This window comes from Hippopotamus amphibius, chromosome 5 (genome assembly GCF_030028045.1).
Source record: "Hippopotamus amphibius kiboko isolate mHipAmp2 chromosome 5, mHipAmp2.hap2, whole genome shotgun sequence".
Taxonomy (NCBI): domain Eukaryota; kingdom Metazoa; phylum Chordata; class Mammalia; order Artiodactyla; family Hippopotamidae; genus Hippopotamus; species Hippopotamus amphibius.
Window position 1 is genome coordinate 134,495,682 of NC_080190.1, and position 21,331 is coordinate 134,517,012.

Here is a 21,331-nt window from a genome sequence, read left to right on the forward strand (position 1 = left end):
CACCAGGGAAGTCCCTGTCCCAGTTTTTTATACCTGTTTTTCTGGCTTAAATATTAACAGCTCCCCTCTTTCACTCTCAAAAGTGCCCGGGTTGGATGATAAATTTTATTGCTACTGTGGTTAAAAGGAGGAACATGTAGAGAAAATCAGTTATGGAGGGAACACAGGGAGAAAGAGAAAGGGGAATTTAAACTGCTAGAGATTCAGGAGGTAAGGAATTTGAGAAATAGCTGTGTAGTCTGGCGCGTTAGATATTCTTTGGATGGAAAAAATTATTTGGCTCTTAAATTATAAGCATGCTAGTTAAATTATAAGCATGCTAGTCTAATATGTTAGAATTTGAAAGTCTTGAGGGCTGCATGGGATCAAAGGAAGATTTATTTTAATTAGTCACACTGTAGAACTCTTTAGTGCAGGTTAACAGGTTAATATGTTTACTTAGAGCTTCAAAAATTTTTATGGCTCATGGCAAAGGAGTTCACTGTAATGTGCAAATGTGTGTATATATCTTGCATTTGTTTCTTTAACTGTGAAAATGAATTTCAGCCTTTTAAAATTCTGTTTCATATGTGTATGTATTTAGCTTAGGTGATTGTGTAGTGGATATTCATTATTGGTTGACCCTAGCTATTAAAAAAAGCCAAGATGATAACAAAGGAAATTAGGTAGGGCCACAGTAATGTCTTCATAGTTACTGAGGGAGCATCATGTAACCTGAACCAAATAAGTGGTTTTTCTTTTTTTTTAAATCAAGTATGGCTTAGGAATTTTTTATGTCGCATGTTTCAATTTAAACAAGTTTGAGCTGATTTTCTGTTAAGGAGGTATCTCTGTTTTAAGTGAATGGAAAGGCTGGCTGCAGGGTGTTTTCGGGGTTGGTTTTCCAGCAGCCCAACAATTTCAACAACATCCTGTTCATTCCCACTTTTCTGCTCTGGCATCTCTGGCATTTGCTTCTGCCTGAGCCTGGCACTCCCCTTGCCATGGACAGTCATCATATTATTTGAGGTTTTTTTGTTTGTGTTTTGTTTTTTGTTTCATCACGACCATATGTATTTAAAAATAAAATTTAAAGCTCTTCAAAACTTATCCAGTAATGTTGCCTTACGTTTTGAAAGAGCTTTATAGTTTTACAAAGGACCTTCGCATCCATGTCATTGGAACAACACTCTTACTGGGTGGAGAAATTAACATTTGTATTTTGCATGTGAAGAAACAGTGTTAGTGACTCACTCAAGGTGTTACAGCTGACAGAACGAACTTGAACTCAAACCCAAGTCTTCTGATTTTACGTCCATTGCTCTAGCCATGATGCTCCCTGTTACTTTTTCGTGCCTAGGTTATAGCAGAACATAGTTTTTTTCCCCAATTTCCTTTCCATGGAGGCTTAATTTGAGGTTGGGCCACAAGAGTGTGAGGAAAGAAATAACCTGGCTGCCTTTGGGCCAATTGGACATGGTTTACGCATCAGCAAAGTGACTTGACGGATGTAAAATCATCCCCATCCTACGGGTGTGCCCAAGAGAGGCCAGGGAGCATCTATGCAATTATCCTCTTGACAACTCTGCCTCAGTTAACATCCCATTCCATTCCGAGCAGAAGGACTTTGCCATCTGTGTTCTTAAGCTCTTGCCCTTCCTGCCTGCTGACTGTCCTCTCGATTCTGTCCTCAAGAACCAGGTGAACTGCTGTTGCCACGATGCTGTTTTCTCTGTTTATTCTAGTGATCACTCCTTCTCTCCTGAACTCCTCTAGGACCTTGACTTTCTCTCATGGCGCGTATCACACACCGCTTTGCACTCTGGCTATTTGTCTTTATTATATTCCTTCCTACAAGATTGTGCTGAGCTCCTCAGGGGCAATAACCATTTCTCATTCATCCTGGTGTCCCCACTGCACTTAGCACAGTGCCACATCCCTAGGAGGCTTTGCAGTGAATGCTTTTGAATAAGTGAATGGGTTTAGCGATGGTTACGCCCACTCATAAGTGGTGAGGATTGAAGCTTTCTGAAACACAGGCATATTCTAGGGACCTTACTGTCAGTATAATTATCACCTGGTTTGTGCATGATTTTAAAGAGTAATTGTATATTTTTGTGCAGAAGGTTATCGTGTGCAGTTTTAAGTCCGCGCTGCTTTCGGGGCCTGTCGTTGAATTAAGCGGCACAGGGGTTTGGGAGACACTGCTGTGAGGAGGGGGAGGGGCATAGTTGAGGTCTTTTGCAGAAGCTCAGTGAGCTGGCCCTTCGTGCTGTTGGTATATCCTGTTAGGCTAAGCCCTAGCACAGCTGTCCCCACCTGACTAGCTTTTCTCTGGTAGCTGGCGTCCATTGCGTTAGCTGAGAGAGCAGATTTAAAGACTTTAACTCTTCTCTGCCTGGCCTCAGTTTCAGAAGTATTTTAGGGGCCTTTTGGAAAGTAGAAATTGAACAGACAAGATTTTGGTGGTTTTGAGAGTTCTGTCTGTTTTTCGTCTATTTTATGTTTTAACGTTCATATATTTACATTTCACTTCATGTTCTGCCAGTTCTGCCGCACTGGGACAGGGCTGATAGCTAGTATTTGAGGGATTAGGCAAGTCTGATACTTGAAGTCCGAGAAAAATTCACCTTGAGAGAGGTCAGAATAGATCAGTATTGGGAAAGGAAGTAGCTTTGAGATCGGCCTTTTAAAATGGGTGAGATTTAGGTAGGTGGAGGATATTTCCCTGCAGAGGTAAGAAATAGAATAGATTCTAAGGTGAGAAAGAGCACATAAGATTAGGAGAGAGGCAGGCAAGGAGGACCTTACCCAGGCTTCAGTGGAGGATAACTGCTGAGTAAGTTCACAAAGCGTGGGTGCATGAGAAATGTCCACGAGCTCTGTAAACATGCATGTTCCTGCACCCCACTCTGGAATTCTGTCATTGTGGGGTGTTCTGAGGTTTAGGGTGTGCCCTGGGCATTTGCATTTCTGGCAAACATCTGACTGACCTCGAGCTCCCTGGAGGGATGGAACCTCTGCTTTAAGGAGTAAAGAGGATAAGCTGACAGGGTGATAGGTGATACCGAGCAGGACCCTGTGGGGCTCCTGGACACAGAGCCTTTCTGTGCCCCCCATTTCTGTGAGTATAGGAAACAGCCTTCATTCAGCCTCCAGGACCTTCCCTGAGTTCCAGTGGGCAGATTCAAGCCGTTGTTAATTCGTGAAGGGAGGGGATGCACGAGACCTGGGAGAAAGAGTCAAGAGCAGCCTTGGGGCAGGGTCTGTTTCCCCACCTACAATGCACACAACAATATCTTTGAGCTATTCTGCAGATGTTGAAACCCCCTCCAGGTGGGAGAAGTTAATGATTAACGAGGGTGTGCTGCCCACAAGCATGCAGACCCCAGACCAGCTGGACCTGAAGGTTGAGGATGCCGACTCCTTCTCACCTCACCACCGACCCAGCAGAAGAATGCAAGACAGTTACTGCCTTGATCCTTATTGTCAACCCCTGATCACAAGCCCCGACTGTAAGACCTCTTCCTGTTCCCCAGGGAGGGAGGCACAGTCTTGCGGTGCTAGTTTACTGTGTTCTCCCTTTGCCTGGCAACGTAATTAAGCTGTCCTTCTCTACTTCACCCAAAACTCTGTCTCTGAGATTTGATTCAGCACCGGTGCACAGAGAAGCTGAGCTTTTGGTATCCCTCTGAGAACGTGAGAGAGACCACGGACCTTCCCCCCCCCCCGCCCCGAAATTGTGGGTCCACACAAAATTCTACAGTTTCCGGCAGTTGATTCATGAAATCCTTAGGTCCATCCAGGATTCATGGATTCCTAGTCAAACCCCAAGACTGGACCACTCTCTGATCTTCGGCTATTTTAGATGTCTGTGAGGGACTATTGTCAGGCCGATTGAGGGATGGATGAAGAGGGTTACCTTTCTAAAAAATTGCAAGAGATTATGTAAACGGAAAATTTCTCTGCAATTTCTGAGCAGTCTACAGCGAGTAAACTCCTTTTTCAGCTAATACCTTCTTCCAAGGAAAAGTCCTGCCCTTTCATTCCTGACCCTCCTCTCTCCCTGTCCCCTCCCTGCTTGTACCCCTTCAGCAGGATTACTCAGCAGCCCTCGAACCGATCCCCCAGCAGAGATCTAGGTCTCCCCACCTTAAACCCCAAAACTTCATCCAAAAATGGAAGGCCTGCCAAAATGTAGTCCCTGTGCTGCCGAGAAAAACCGGGCCTCTATTCACCTGCCAAACAGAAATACGGAGACAGAGCTTTGGAGGAGTAGAAAGGAACAGCTTTATTATGTTGCCAGGCAAAGGGAGAACACAGTAGGCTAGCACCGCAAGACTGTGCCCCCCTCCCTGGGGAACAGGGAGAGGTCTTACAGTCGGGGCTCGTGGTCAGGGGTTGACAATAAGGATCAAGGCAGTAACTGTCTTGCATTCTTCTGATGGGCTGGTGGTGAGGTGAGAAGGAGTCGGCATCCTCAACCTTCAGGTCCAGCTGGTCTGGGGTCTGCATGCTTGTGGGCAGCACACCCTCGTTAATCATTAACTTCTCCCACCTGGAGGGGGTTTCAACATCTGCAGAATAGCTCAAAGATATTGTTGTGTGCATTGTGGGTGGGGAAACAGACCCTGCCCCAAGGCTGCTCTTGACTCTTTCTCCCAGGTCTCGTGCATCCCCTCCCTTCACGAATTAACAACGGCTTGAATCTGCCCACTGGAACTCAGGGAAGGTCCTGGAGGCTGAATGAAGGCTGTTTCCTATACTCACAGAAATGGGGGGCACAGAAAGGCTCTGTGCCCAGGAGCCCCACAGAGCCCTGCTCGGTATCAAGAGGAGCCCTTAACGAGGATTTGGGGTAAGATAATTTAGGACTTGACTGATTGGCTGGCTTGTTTTCTCTCTCTTCTCTCTTTTAAAATCTGAAACAAATTCCTGTTAGTGGAAAAATTAGCCAAAAGAACACAGAAGGCTCCAGTCCATAGGATGGAGTGAGGGAGGAGCTGTGGACTTCCCTACAGAAGACCCTTCCTTTGCGTTTGTGTGGTGGGAATGCCGGCATCATAGTAAATTGGAGGAAAAGGGGGAATGGGGAGCTTTTTGTAGAGCATGTGATGAATTTTTCTGTTCCTCATGGAGCAATTTCAGTGGTCTCAGCTGAAGTACAAAGAAAAGGCTATTTTAACGACAGGGAGGTGAATGACTAGTTATTGCTATCCAGTTTGGAGTGGAGGAAAAAAGCTGGTGTGTGAAACAGGACTACGTGTGAATGGATTTCTCAAGTGTTTCATTAAAGATGCGTCAGCACGGTTAGCCCTCTAACCATCAAGAGTCTCTCGCCTCTGATTCCTTTGTGGAATTAAAAAATGCTTTGGGGACGAGGCTGTCACAAGCCTTTTGTTTGAGTTTCCATATATTGACTAATGGGTCCAGCAGAGCATCCTGCTGTGAAGCCCCTCTGCTGATGGGAACCTTCACAACGAGCAAAGCTTTTCTGCACTGGCACTTTCCACGCAGCCTGTAGGCTGCTATATAGGGTGTGACCGTGTTTAAAAAGCCACCGTGCTGGAATAAAAAAAACGGGCCATTGCTAAATGGCCTATTGATTTGCATAACCTTTTTGTGTCACGTTGAATGGTCTCATATCTGAGTTGAGGGGGGAAATGCAGACTAGTTTCAATTTATTTGTGTCTCAAAGATTTGAGTTGACGACATTTAGGCAGTGATGTTTTCCCCTCCTGTTGAAAGAGCTACTCATATCAGATGCCTTGGATGTACACGTAAAAAACTGGTTCAGAAGCTTACACTATAAAAGACTCCTACAGCTCCACGTACTGTGTGAGTCACAGTCGGTAAATATGGATCTAGCAGGCCTAATTATGACTCAAGCTCACCCATGAACTTGGGGACCACCTTCCCACCAACGCTCTCCACCTCCTATTTTTAGAAGAAGCCACCGGCAGTTGTTAGGTCTGTATGCATTCGCCGCATCCCAGTATTCAATCTTGAGGCTAATCTGGGCTCTTTGTAAGATTGGCACATGGTAATAAATGGTGTCAGGCTGTACCTGGGTAGAACTTTTTTTTTTCTCTTTGCCTGCTGATGTAGGATATCAAAGTGGCTCTTATGCAAAACTGTGGAGTCTGAATTTAAAGGATGCTTTGTTTGTCTTGATATCTGGCTTGACTGGGGTGGGTCCTGGTTTGACTTTTTATGCAGCCATTTTATGCAGCTTTCGTAGATGTTTATTACTAACAACAGCAACAGCACCAATAATAAAGGTGGTTGAGATATCCACTATTTGTCTTTCCCAAACCTGAAAGGTCGAGGAGGAAGAACGTTCCAAGGCTCACAGGTGCTTTTTGCTGCAGACAGACAGACAGACAGACAGACAGACGTGCAATGTGATCCATCTTGGTAGAGGGATTCTTCTCGCCTTCAGGCAGTCTTCCCTGCAGGGGCAAGCTGCCATGCTTTCACTGTTTTTTAACCTATGTTTTACCCCATCATTTCAGTGCTTCCTTTTTTTTCTTCTTGAAGTGACAGGACTATTCCTGAAAGGTGAGGTGCTACTGAAAGTAGCTATGACCAGAAACGGACCAATGAAAGTCCTGGTCTGAGCCTTCTGTTTAAACTGCCAGTTTTAATGGTGAGAATCTGCTTTGCAATGAACACGAAACAGGGTATTTGTAGCTTTGAGGGCAGGCACTTCACAGTCTTGGTGTCGATTTTGGTGGTAAGTAGGACCATGGCAACCAAAATGCTCCTAGACAACAGTGTGCACGTGGAGTAGATGTCATTTAATGGGCTTTTGCAGCATATTATGTGTTGCGTAAAATTCCTTCTTTTCGCTGCTCTAGCAAATTGAATGGAAGTGTGCCTGTGTACCTTTTATCTCTTGGATCTCAAACTCTGTCAGAAACATTTCTTGGGTAGGCTGAGTATAGGAATCTAAAAATGGAGCATTTAACAGAACACTCTTACACTGAAATTGAGATCCTCCTCAGTTCTTCAGGAAAACTTAGGAAAGAGTGTTATTTGAAAACAATTTGGTACGTTTCTAAACTTTCCCCCTATTTTCTTCCTTTGCATTCTTTTTCCTCCCAAGCAGAGGCCTTGACATGGGGAAAAAACAAACAAACAAAATTTTCTCCAGTGTTTGCATTTGTTTCCTGCTCTTGAATCACAGTCCGCTGAACAGCTGGGTGGCTTGAGGCTCTGCTGCAGGGTGTGGAATAAGTGGACAACAGAAGTTTTTTCTGTAGGTAACCCTGAAAATGGGACTGAAGTCTTTGTCTCTGAGAGCTGTCCAGCAACTGCTGTGAACTGAGCAGCTTTTTAGAAGTGAGTGGCTTATGAGTAGTTGGGAAAAGGGAGGTTCAATCCTAATGACCGTAACACTAGGAAGCATTAATACAGCTGGTAGATAGGATAGAACCAGTTGTCCTTCACAGGAGGCCCATTGGAGCCAGTAATTTGGGGAATGTTGATCAATTGGCCCTTTGTTTCTCCTTGTTTGGAGTATCTTCATCAGGCTGTTATCTTGGTGCCTCCCATCAGGGACAGTATGGTTTTAAAAGCTCTCATATCAGTTTCTTTTCTGAGGACTATAGTAATAACTCCCATATGTTTGCATATGTCTCTGTATAGGGACTCAAGAAATACTGAATATTACTCAAATAATTCCTCAAATATTACTGAATTTGATTTTTTAAAACTTAATGAGCATTGTTTAAAACAAGACCTATTTCCTTAGGTTGAACCAGAGCCTAGAAACTGTTGTAGAGATTATTAGTCCTTTAGCGAAAAGAATAGAGTTAGAAGAACTTTTCTGATTCATCAGTTTTGAAGTCCAGCTCACTTTGAGACTGCTCTCTCTCTTTTTGGTTTGAAATTTTATACCTGGGCTTTGGGGGTTTCCCTAGTAGTTTATGTTCCCTCCAATGTGGGCAGCTTAGATAGGCTGGGACCCCTCGGCTAACGTGAACATTGGAACCCCAAAAGCTTGTCAACGATCTCATATTTACAAGTGTGTATAATATAAAATGTAAAAATTAAAATCAAAACAGGAGACAGGATGGTTGCCCCAGTGTCACTGTAGGATTTTTATAGAGTCTAGTGGTAATTCAAGCAGTTGATGGAGAATGCTAACAGTCTTTTCCCAGTAGACAGATTCTACTGAAAAAGAAAGCTTCAAGGCCGATAATACTATCATTATTGGCACAACACTTGTGTCAGCGGTGCTGGTGAGGAAGGAGTTTTGATACTCCCCACTGTGCATGTATAACACCTCCATTGTCTTGGGCTGATTCCCACCCAACACACAGACCCCCAGAACCCTGGCAAAATAACTTCGACAGCTCAGATCAAGTCCCCTGACCTCCCTTCTCTAGGCATGTTTTACTGAAAGATAAAATGTTCCAATGAGGTATATTGCAGTGATTCTTATTTAAACTGGCCAATCATAACAGTCCATTGCCCCCCTCTGTCTTTATTCCTCATCGGCATCTGGAACCTCCTGTGTGGGTCTCATTTCTGGAGTTACAAGAGTCAAACTGCTTTCTGTTGATGGGTGCCCTGATCATTTTTCTAGTCCTAATATCATCAGCTCTTGGTTCCTACCCATGGTATCCGTGCTCATCAGTCTGGCGAGGTCCCTGGGTTGCACACAGCTCGCAGGTTACTGTTGAGGAGGACTCGGAACTTGCCTCCGGCCCAGCCAGTGATCAGCGCCCTCGCCCAAGTCCTGCCTGTGAGCAGGGCTGCTGGAATAGTAAGTGACTGCCCCTGGGGAGCGCCCCTTGGTTCTAACCTGTTAGCCGGTTTCCCGTGGAGGGTTGCTTTGGCCCGCCTCTAGCCCAAGCAGGTGGTGTAGGTGCAGAGAAGACGCCTGTCATGTGCTTGCTGTGGGTTACATCACATTCCTCCTACAAGCCCCAAGAAATTCACCTCTCATCCCCTAAATGGGATTAAGAGAGAAAACCTGCCTGTGGTTATAAGTTTCTTTATCAAACCCATCTCTTTTTCATAGGACAGTAGAAAACTGACCACTTCATCAGTAAAATAATTACTAGTAACTAATGCTATGCATTGCTTACTTACACGTGCCAAGCAGCTATGCTAAGCAGTCTGTGCCTGGAATCCTCACTGCCATTGTGTGAGGCAGGTATACTGTTATCTGCCCCAGGTTACAGGTGAGTTAACCAGAAAGACCCGGGGCCAGTAAGTAAGTCCCTTGCCCAGAGTCAGTGGGTTGGTGGAATCAGGAATTAACCCAGCCTATTGAGCTCCAAGGCTCTGTCCTTAAGCACTTGTCCTGCTCATCATGGGTGCAAGCTATTATAGTTTCAGGGTGGTTAATTTTGGATCCTGATGGACTTTTCAGGTGATTGAGTTTGATTATTTATGAGAGCAGGCAGGTCATTTTGAGGATCTGCAGAGGAGAGAGACCAAGGAAGAAACCAGTAACAGAAAGAGTACCTGACTAGCTCAGCAAGTGTGGCAGGCCCGGTGCTCTGGGACTTCTCTCCTGCTCTGATTCCCGCCCCGTGAACTCGTGTGCCAATTCCTCCTGCGCCCATTTCCTTTTTCTTGGAATAGGTTTTCTCAGATATCTCCATTTCCTTCAGATCTTCTCTTCCTCCTTCCTTTTTCTTGAACAAGATCAGCCTGTGTTCTCTCCTGAGGGGCAGGGTGTATGCACCATGAGTCAGGCACTTGATTGGCAGCACAAGGGGCCAATTCCTGCTGCCTCCTTGGAGGGCTTGGTGTGTCCTGATTTGGGGAAAGTAACAGACTCCAGTATTCTTCCACAGAAGCTGTGACAAGCTGGTGTGTATCTGGCTTGCCTCTGATTTGAGGGTGCTCTTCTCCAGCTAGGCTTGGCCAAAACCCCTGCTGCACCCAGACCTTGTTCCAGTCGATGTCTCAGCCGCCAGGTGAGATGAGGAATGAAGCACAGATTCCAGTATCTAATATAAAACTCTGACTTGTTTTTACTCTGAGTTCCATCTTGGGACTCTGTTCTATCCAGAGGCCCTGAGGACCTTCTTTCCCTCTTTTGTTTTGATATATTAAAGTTCTTAAATTATATTCCATGTTATTGATCTTGGCAAATGTGGGTTTCAAAATTGAAAGAGAAGCAAATGGTGCTGTGTTGTTACCATGCGTTTGTTTGAATTCTATGCAATATCTAAAAGGAAGGAATTCTTCCTATCCAGCCACGGTCTTTTGACATAAAATCAGTTTTTCATTTTGCCTTTTAGAAAATGGATTGATTCACTGAGTGCGTTTGGTGTTTGCTGTATCTAAGAGTTGACTCTGATTCAGTATCATTGTAAAGTCCTAAATTTTACTTAGGATAAAATCTTCCAGTAGTCCTACTTATAGGCAGTCTCCCTCTGCTTTCAAGGCTAAAAGGGACAAAGGAGTTTTTAGGTTTTTGTCACTAACTTTTAACATATAATTAAAAGTATTTTTAAACTGCTTTGAAGCCTCTCTATTTTGTTTTGTGGTTCTGTTGTTCTGTAGAAGGGATACTTTACAGTCCTTCAGTGTGTTTAGTTAACCTTTCCTAGAGTGTGGTCTCCCCTCCCCCATCCCACGTTGGAAGACTGCGTGATGAAATTCCTGTGGAGTCTTGAAGCTTCTTGCCTTTGTTAGGGGGTAATGCTTCTCCAATTCATTAAGCTTATAAGAGATTTCTGGTATTGAATGAAAAAGTCTTGTAGGTATTTCAGGAATTCCAGAAGAGCTATTTTATATTCAGATATGAAAAAAAAAAAAAAAAGCAGTTTTAGGCTTGGAGTTAATATGCAGTGCAAGTTTCACATTTTAAAAATGATGCAAAAAATCTGACCCCTTTATTTTACAAAATGCTCTTTTACTTTGAGAGAGACATTACTAAAAGGCATAAAATGAGTTTCATTTGATAAGTATTTGTGAGAAAAAATGTGTTTTATGAGGCATACTTTTTAAATGGACTCAGCTCCTATAAATGAGTATTAATTTCAGAAAATAGTCATTACAGGCATTCAGTTCTGATCACAAAGCTGTAAGTATACACATGGGTGGTATGAGAATACACTTCTATAAAATTTTATACTGTTTTATTATTTTGATTTTTTCAAATAATTTTTTGAAGATACCTACAGCAGTTGTTACTGTAAATGACCTAGAAGTTACACTGTTTAATATGCAAGTAGCCTAAACAGTGCGTGTGTGTGTGTGTGTGTGTGTGTGTGTGTGTGTGTGTGTGTGTGTCTACTGAGTCATTCCTCTTGCTAAAGTTTGATTGCTTTAATATCTTCCTTTTAGGAAGAGATAAGGGTAATGGGAAGTTATAGAGATAAGCTAACTATATACCAGCATCAGTTTTAGAGCACCTTGCTTTTTTTTTTCTTGCTTGCTATTTTTTGGCAGCAAGAACTGCACGTACCAATAACAGAGTCGATGATGCAGCCATTTATCCATCGTAAAGAACCACAAAAGTATTCTTTTCTTTATGCTTTATTGCCCTCCTTCAGGATATTGCCTTCAGACCATGAGAGCCACTTGTACTTCAACTTATTTATGTTTAATTGCACAGGGATTGGTAAGCTCTCTGTCTAGTTTGGCTCCAAGCTTTCTGTGTAATAAGATAATTGATTGATGATATACAATTCTGATTTATACCAGGCATATTTTTTCTAAGGAGGTTTACAGTGGTGATTATTTAAGATATAAGATTCTGGTGCATTGAAATATATGAAAATCTGAACAGCCGGCCATGCATCCAGAAAGGGTCATAGTGCGGGTTAATATCTGAATTTTAATAAGGTCTTGAGTTTTGTAAATATCATTTCCTTCAGTGTAAGTATAAGAGTATTACTCTTAAAATGATTATACCTTTGATTGGGGTTGACATATATACACTAATATGTATAAAATAGATAACTAATAAAAAAATTATTTTTCTGAACTGAAAAAGAAAATGATGATATCTTTGAGCCTGTTTCCTAATTTGTGGTTTTAAAAGGGGAAAGTCAATTTTAGGTATGGTTTATATTCCAGCATTTAATTAAAAATAATCTATAATCTTATAATGCAGTTAATTTGGCAAGCACTTTGCAGAACAATTTCACATCCTTCACCTAGTGCAGGACACAAGGTGCCCTGCGATGGGTCTTTGTATCTTCGTTTGACGCACTGAGTGGGGCAGAGGTTGGCACCCACCTGTTTTTGAGCTGCAACTTGGGCCTGGGGATCTCTTGTCTGATTCAGGATCCCGTCCACTTTCTGCTGTGCTACATGAAGCTTCTCGAGTTTTTGTTTTTCCCCTTTTTTTATGTTACGATAAAGACACATCCTTAGCTAGATGCTGCGGGTCTGGCCTCTGCCCTCCTGTCACTCAGCAGTGCGGGCTGGGGGCCACTTCCTCTCCTGTGGGCCACTTCCTCCCTCCAGGGACTTTTGCATAAAACTGCTATTTCTGCAAAACATTCTTCCTTGCTGTTCCCTCTTTCTTTTCTTCCTTCTTCCCTTAGTTAAGGCCTAGCCTCCTTCAGCCCTCAGGGCAAGGCTTCTTTGACCACCCCCACCCCCAAAACAAACCAACCAACCCTTCACACCCTCGTAGCCCTGCTCACCTCTCCTCCGAAGCACTTACTTCTACAGTTGATTTTCATGGCGCTTGATTGTCTCTCATTAGACCAAGCTCCAGAAGGATGGGGACTTTGTTCAGTTTTGCTCCCTGTGTTGTAAACGCAGGAGTATGGCCTCCTTTTGGGATCATTAAGGATCATGGCAAATGGTCACAGAAGTTACCCCCGGAGAGGCATATGAAGTGAAAGGAGTCATCACACCCACGGGTCCCAGAAGAGGGAGGCCTGGAGTGCTGCGCAGGGTCTATGTGAGAGGAGCTCCAGGGAGCACACTCAGCCAGGTCTCGGGGGAGAGAGGACCCCCAGGCGAGTGCCTTTATTGGGCTCAGATGGAGTACAGAGCGCAGGACGTGAGGCGAGTTCATTGGTGTGTTTGAATGTCACTAAGCTCACAGCTGGGGAAGGGCGGGAAGGGGAACTTGGGGTAGCACCAGCTTTATTTCACTGGTGCAACTGGTCACCTAGACAAGGTGATGACTGCCCGTTTGTGGGGATGTTGAAGCATAAGAAAAATAGGAAGTTGGAAAATTTTAGTAAACACATTATATTCTCAGCCCTTAGCATGGTGCCTAGCACATAAGAGGTTTCACATGGATGGATGGATGGATGGATGGATGGATGGATGGATGATGCAGACTTGTTTTGTCTCCTTTCTTAGGCCATTAGAATCATAGGGAGCTCACGGGATTCAGTTAGCATCCATTAAGAATAGCTAGTATGGGAATTCCCTTGCAGTCTAGTGGTTAGGACTTGGCGCTTTCACTGCAGTGGCCTGGGTTCAGTCCTTGGTCAGGGAACTAAAATCCCACAAGCCGTGCCGCATGCACCCCCCCCACCCAAAAAAAAAAAGAAAAAGAAAAAATAAATTTAGAAAGTAGCTGGTATGGCACTTGGCCAGATTTGAACAAATTAGAAACGTTTTGTTTAGTTCCAACTCCAATCAGTTAGCCAATATCTACTGAGTCTGAGACAGGGTGTGCAGTGTTTGTAGCTCTCCTGGCTTCTTTATGTCTCCATCTTAGCAGTTACTCATGTTTATAGAGCAATGAGAATGATTCAAGTAGCTGATGGAAGCCACCAGGTAAAAGTGACCAGCTAATAAATACTAGTATTTATTTTTAAGGGAGCTGCATAAACATTTAAACACAAATGGATGTCACTGGTGGAATTTAATAAAATGGGCTAGATTAAAATTTTTTCCCTTTGGTGTATGATGCTTCATGGCCTTGGAAGTTTTCAGAAAATGAGGCCACTTCTCAGTTGCTCCTGACAGCACTTACTCTTCAGGTTTAGTAGCATTTTCTGCACCAATGTCCTTCCTTTGTTCATCTCTCAGGCTCCCTTTATTGAGCCTGCAAGTTGAAGCATCTATACAAATCCACATGCTTAACTTATTTGCCTGCTGCAGAGGAGGTTTGAGATAGTATAAATTTTCTCTTGGTCTAAGAATAGTATATTTCCAACTTGAGCTTTAATAAATGGTTAAACTTAGTGAAAGCTGGACCTCTCAACTTCCTCCTGAGCTTGGTTGTTAAAACATAGTTTGTTTGGAGTGAATTCTGAGAATATCACACGTACATGTATATTTGAATGTGATTAAGTGACATACTTGGAAGTCCAACTTGAATTAGAAAATTTATGGCTTAGATTATTTTTGTAATGTTAGCTCAGATTTTTCACCATTATGTTTCCCTCTTTGGGGTTGATCATTTGAGAAGTTAACTACATATAAGCCAGCTTTAAGAAATTTTATTATGTTTAAAAGAAAAACTAAACATGGAAACTGTTCCTCCTCTTTGGCCACACTACTGCTCTTACACTGTGGATTTTTAACTTTTAACCAATTTTAAAATTGGATCAGTTGAGTATTTTGTCACATGTGTGGCCACTCCATGTCTTTATGTATGGAGTATTGTTTCTCCGTATATAAAAATATGGATTATTTCTTGCTAAACAATATTTTTATCTCTTTGATACCTGTCCCAAGCCCAAGAACACAATAGCTGTGTTGTGTAGTAGGAAGGTCCTAGAATGCCAGGCTGGGATTTTTTTTAAAGAAGATAAAGGGCTTCCCTGGTGGCGCAGTGGTTAAGAATCCGCCTGCCAATGCAGGTGACACAGGTTCGATCCCTGGTCCGGGAAGATCCCACATGCTGCCGAGCAACTAAGCCCGTGCACCACAACTACTGAGCCTGAGCTCTAGGGCCTGCGAGCCACAGCTATTGAGTCCACATGCCGCAACTGCTGAAGCCTGTGCACCTAGAGCCTGTGCTCCTCCACAAGAGAAGCCACCTCAATGAGAAGCCCACACACCTACAACAAAGAGTAGCCCCCCCCCCGCTCACCGCAACTAGAGAAAGCCCACACACAGCCACGAAGACCCAACGCAGCCAATAAATAAAATAAAATAAATAAATAAATAAATTTATTTAAAAAAATAAGTAAAGAAGATACACAAGTACAAGAGGAACGTAAATACATTAAACTTATCCTGAGGATGGATGTCAGGGTGTGTCTAAACCGTGTCTACAGTCAGTGTACTTTGTAAATAAAGCCCATAATTGGTACGCATGAGTAGTTAGCAGTTCTAATTGCATGAAACCCGTCTGAGAAGGATCCATTCTGTTCTTGGCGGTTGAGGAGATTATAAGTGTAGGGTAGAGCTGTGTGTCATTTAGAAATGGTTTGCTAGGGTTCAGACGTGCTGCTCTGCTGGTGGGTGGAGATGGGGTGAGAGGAAAATAACTAGATCTGCCCTGGTTCTTGGGAGGGAGGAGGATTTGTGATTCAGGCTCCAGGTTTGGGTGACCAGGAACAATGCTCAAGCAACAGAGATGGCGGGCGGTGGCTTCGTGGCAGGAAGCAGACGGGCCTTCCCTGGCAAGGATGTAGCCTGTGTAGGCGCCCGTGTTGGTTGCGGTCTTCAGTTACATCCTTGGCATGTATTGGGGGAAATCTTTTCAAAGTGAGCATAACGGCGACGAATTTCTGAATTTTACCTCTTGAAGTCGGCTTAGAGTTCTGATGACTAAGTTCCTGACACCTAGTGGGTGCTCTGAAATATTTACTGAATGGAAGAATGTGATTTTTAAATAAGCCCATATAGATCAAATATCCATTTTTGAAGCATTTCCATAAATCATATGAAATTTTTTATTATTACTGTGTAATAAGCTAAGCGATATATATTTTTAGACTATTTTGCCTGACTTACTGGAGTTGGGGAGTAAATCTACTCATGATAATTTAATGACTAAGTTATCTACTTTATACTCATTTCTAGTGTAGGTGCTTGTCATGTGGGATCTCCTCCCCCACAGAATGATGGTGGAAACAAGGTTGTTGTATTTGGTGTAAGGTCCAATGGTAGGTGACTAGATAGGATGTAATGCTGTGAGAGAGGAGAGTCAAGGCTGAAGGGCCAAGAAGGGGGTGAGATTTGAGGTGGGGCTTAAAAGATTTAGGAGTTTGAAGGCTAGAGGAGAGAAAGGAAGGAATTGCTGGAGAATCTCCACTAACTTGGTGTTGAGTGTGAGACAGTGAGGAGGGCGACTGACCTTGAGGCTATTGTAATAGGTGGGGTGTGGGGCCAGGCAGAGGATTTCGGATTTAATAAGATACATAATAAGAGACCATTGAACATTTCTGAAAAAAGTGGAAGAATGAAACTGTGGTTTAAAGATAAGCTTGGTTTGCTATGTTCATGAGTACTTCTCATGACATAAGTGTAACTTGCTGTTTCTATACCCTAATGACCAAAAATGATTTAGTGGTTAAACCTTCCTGAGTATTAGGTTTTTGTCTCCATTTTTATGCCTTTCTAAGTTAGAGTACAACTAAGCAGTTCAGTTCCCACTCTACAGGAGGGGAGGTAGAGGAAGCTCGACAGTTCTTCAGCCAGATTCTAACCAAGCTGGAATTAATCCAGGAATAGTAAGCTAACTTTTCTCTTCCAGTTACGACTGAATTCCCTGATGTGAAATGGATTGTAAATACTCGGGGAACCAAAACACCTACATGAGTTTTTGAGCTGTATTTATTTTGATCTTAAAGATGACAAAGTATTGAAAATTGATTCCCTCCATTAGTTTTCAATTGATTTTTTAGCAGCTTTATTGAGATATAATTCACATGCTGTATAGTTCATCCATCTAAGAAGTACACACACGAAAAAAAAAAAGAAGTACACAACTCAGGGGTTTATAGTATATTCAGAGTTGTGCAACCATCACCACACTCTAATGTTAGAACTTTTTCATCAGGTCCCTGAAAAAAACCTGTATCCATTAGCAGTCACTCCCCCGCCACCCTGCAGTTCTCACCTCTTCTCTCCATCCCACTCTCCTCCTCATCTCTAGTCAACCAAATTTCTGTCTCTATAGTCCTATGGATATTTTTTAAACTAGTATTTTACAGAGTGTTACCAGAGATTTTGACATCAGAAGACCTAGGTTCAAACCCCAGCTCACTAGTACTGTGACCTTGAGAAAAAACTTTAATTTTGTAAGTCTGTTTTCATACTTTTTAAAACATGACTAATATATACTTCACAGTTTTTTGTAAAGATTAAAGGATGTTTATATGAAAGTGTTAAGTGATGTATGCGTTCATTGTTCCACAGGAGGTGTGTAACTGAATTATTAAACAGTCTCAGATATTGATCCTCCAAAATAATAGTTGGTGGAACATAATATGATAAGTAATATGATGTTTGGATATAAAAGGACAGGATTTATGTTCTTAAGGCTATACTATAGTTTTATTATTTATGTGACTTTAGGGTTGACTTTTAAGATGGAAGAAGTGTTTCTGGATTTCCCTGTAGAACCTAGTGTAGTGGTGCTTAGGCTATTTTTGGATCACAGACTCCTTTTAGAATTGATGAAAGCTATACACATACACTTGATTTTATTTTTTAAAAAATTAGAAGGCCGATGGATCCCTAGAAACCATCCATATACTCCCTACATACTAGATTCAGAGTCCTTAGTCTTTTAAAAGAGAGAGAAAGTAGCTCTTCAACGCTGGGGTGAACAGTCCCACACATTGGCAGGAAAACACAGCCATCAGGTTGAAGTGTGTTTACTTACCCTCCAATTTTTAATATCCATGTCAAAGTGTGCCCAGTATGTGTCTGGCCAAGCAAGGTGGATTTTCTTCTAGGTATAGAAATGTACACACTTTTCACATAGAGAAGAAATGAAGGGTAGTGTCCCTGAAAGACAAAGGTGGTGAGAGGAAAATAAAACAACCAGAGCATCTGTCATATTGTAAGCAGTGCCCCACCCCAGGGCCTGCCCATTTTAGAACTCTTGTATAAACAAGCATTGGATTCCCGAAGGACCATGGGGAAGTGGGAATTCACAACAGCCTTAGGGCACAAGGTGAGTGGGATGGCCTTGATTGAGTTTATTCTCTAGATAGCTGCTACTCACGGGCCGCTTGATACCATTGCACAGTTGTTTATTTCATGGTAGTTCGATGGCCCCACGGTGCAGCATCCCTCAGTAGATTTAACAAAGTTCTTACTGTATCAAAAAGCAGATTTCTTCCTTATCATTTGTGTTTTCCCAGTTCCTTCCCTTAGTTGGAAATGTTTATTATCCTGGGAAAATATTTGGGGAGCAGCGGTAGAAGGATCCGACTGAGAACAAAGCCCAGAGTGTTGCGATGGGGAGAAGAGATGAGGTGAAAGTGAAATGAATACTAGTAAACGGAGAATGGCCAGGTGGTCCCTGTCAGATAAGAAGACCACGTGCTGTACAACCTTTGGATCACAGTCCTTTATCAGACATGTCTTCTGTAAATATCTTCTCCTGGTCTGTGGCTTGTCTTCTCATTTTCTTGGCAGTGTCCTTTGCAGAGCAGAGGTTTTTAATTTTAATGAGTTATTACCAATTGTTTCTTCCATGGATTGTGCTTTTGGTGTTGTCCCTGAAAAGTCATTCTCATACCCAAAGTCATTTAGATTTTCTCCTGTGTTATCTTCTAGGAGTTTTTTAGTTTTGCGTTTTACATTTAGGTCTATAATCCATTTTGAGTTAATTTTTGCGAAGGGTGTAAGGTCTGTGTCTAGACTGTTTTTTGATTTTTGTTTTGGCATGTGGATGTCCAGCTGTTCTAGCACCATTTGTCAAAAAGACTTTTTTCTCCATTGTACTGCCTTTGCCTCTCTGTTAAAAATCAATTGACTGCACAGTTGACCCTTAAACAACGTGGGTTTGAATTGTGTCGGTTCACTCATACGTGGATCTTTTTCAGTGTATACTGCCCTGCTGCACCATCTGAGGTGGGTTGAATGGTTGGCATGATAGGCAGATGCAGAGGTTGCAGGCATCAGTGGATACGGGGACCAGCGATACAGAGGGCCCACTGTAAGTTCCATGTGGAGTTTTGGCTGCGAAGAGGGTTGGCACTCCGGACCCCTGGATTGTTCAAGGGTCAGCTGTGTTTCTGCAGCTCTGTTTCTGGGCCACAACCTTTTAGTGACTTAAAGATAAGTGACAGAGGCGGTACGTTTACTGGAGCTGCCTTGCCGGCCTTGCTTGCTCTTGGCAGGACTTCGGAAGGTGATGGTCAGCCAGGGGTGTCAGGAGGGCAGGGGGCTGGCATGGAGGGTGCTCCTGTGGGTCTTGGGAGCTCCGGGAGTTTCTAAGCAAAGGACTCATTGTTACCAGAGTGACAGTGAGAGGCTCTGCATTAGTAGAATAAAAATGAGTCCAACTCTCATTTCCTCCTCTTCTGCAGGCTCCCCGTTCATAACACACTCACTCTCACTGATAAGATAATTAGAGCCAAATTATGTGTAACTACTAGAACCAGGGATTCCAATTGAAACAAATATAATTGGTAGTCCTCACCTTCCATTCTTCATTCTAGTGAAACCTAAAATAAAATCAGCATTGTTTTCAAGCAGAGCTTTTGTGCTTAAATTACCCCACTTCTTTCTCTGTATCTGCAGGCTGATCTAAATTCCAGATTTCCCCTTTGGGCACTTGGATGGTTCTCCCTTGGAAGCCAAGGTTAATTTGGTGATAGGTTAGGGAACGTAAGAGAGGGGACAGTTCACCGTAGAAGTTCCATTCTTTTCTTTTCTTTTCTTTTTTTTTTTTTACATTTCCCCCTCCAATATCACTTAACTCTGTAGCATCAGACCATCATTTTCACACACTTCACTCCTAATTTGTTTTGCTGCCTCTATGCTCTTTTCTCTGTCGCTGTTCTAATCACCTGATAGACGTTTTCCTTGGGCACTCTGTTGGCATCTCAAACATCAAAAGCGACATTGGCTGTTCTTCCCCCAAACTTATCTTCTTCATTGCTCTTGCTATAAATGGCATCAGTGAGATGTCTCTGTTGCCAAGTCCTGCTGAAATTTCCAGTCCTGAGACCTTATACATCTGTCCCTTGTCCATATTTCATTACCTTGCTCTAGAATACCCTTCTTGACAGCCTTCCATCAAGTCTTCCTAGCTCTTCCTAACCCACCCTTCTAATGAGCTCACTTCCTGCCCCCAAACTTTCAAGAGCTCACAATTCCCAGTTAGAGTTTTGGCTTCCTGGGTTGGCACTCAGTGACTTGAATTTCCTGGCTTTTAAACCTAACTTTCATCTTTATTTCTAGTACATTTCCTCACGCTCTTTGCTACCTAACTAAACTGAGTATTCTTTCCGTACCCACCCCTTACCATTTCCTATAAATATCTTATACATTTTCACTTTTGTGTCCTCATTCATACGGGGTCTGAGAATTTGTAGTTTTAACAGGTATCCAGGTGATACTGATGCTGGTGGTACAGAACCCTGCGTTGTACCTTGAGAACCACTCGTCTAAGCAATTTTCAAAGCTGATGTGAAAGTATTACAGTCCATATTTGATACGTTTGGGTTAAAAGATAAATTTAACTCATAAGAAGGTTGTCAGTTATCCAGATCTGTGCACTGGAGTTTGTATACAACGGTGCTAAAAATGAGTTTTGAACATAAAAAAATGTATAATTTAAGCTCTTACTCTGTGCCAGCTGGCAGGCCCTTTGCCTGTAAAAGCACTGTTGAATTGAGGGTTATACTTCTGTTTCCTCTCTACATATTGGATGAGGACACTTGTCATCTTTCCTCTCAGGCCACCGATGGCCTCACTCTGTCATTACAGACCAACAGGCTCTACAGCCAGTCAACTGCCAATTACCCAACTACAGGCCTGTATACTGGAGGCTATGCCAGCATCTTGGTTGTTCGTGTGTTACCAGGCCTAGGCATAGTCTTGTGGCTTGGTGACTTGGTAATTACACCCTTTTAAAGACTCAGGTCTCCCACTCTGTCCTGGTGAGAAGGTTTTACATTTCAGTCTTATTTTTAAATGTAAGTATTTGTCCTTGCCCTGTTCAAAAGAGAGGGGTGGGAGAGCGGTGTGGCCTACAGCCTGTTAGAGGCACTTTCATGCTCTTAACTTTGCAAGGGCAGGTCCAAGGTTGGATACAGTTAGAGGAGGGTGTTTGGAACTCCTGAGAAGGTAATCAGTACCTAATAGAAGACTTTTCACTCCTCTTCTCATTGCAGTTACATTCTGCGGGTCTAGCCTGCAATCCCTTGAATGTAGAGCTATAAACATTGCTTGCCTGTGGCCAGGCCTCTCACAGGGAGGTAAAGGACCTCTCATTTAATGGGGCTTCTTTTGTGAAGGATTCTAAAGGGAAAGCCTGAAGAGGGCT

General features: G+C 42.9%; 1 protein-coding gene across 2 annotated transcripts in view; it reads left to right on the forward strand.

Moving 5' to 3' along the window:
- The window catches only part of SDC2 (syndecan 2), a 111,951-nt gene that overhangs the window by 48,677 nt on the left and 41,943 nt on the right, over positions 1-21,331 (forward strand). Inside the window, exon 1 of one of the 2 annotated variants that reach the window (XM_057735955.1) lies at positions 9,778-9,917. The exons of the other annotated variant lie outside the window; for it this stretch is intronic. The gene's annotated coding sequence lies outside the window, so the exon portion shown is untranslated. Of the gene's footprint in view, positions 1-9,777; positions 9,918-21,331 lie in introns of those variants that run through there. 2 annotated transcript variants of the gene reach the window in all.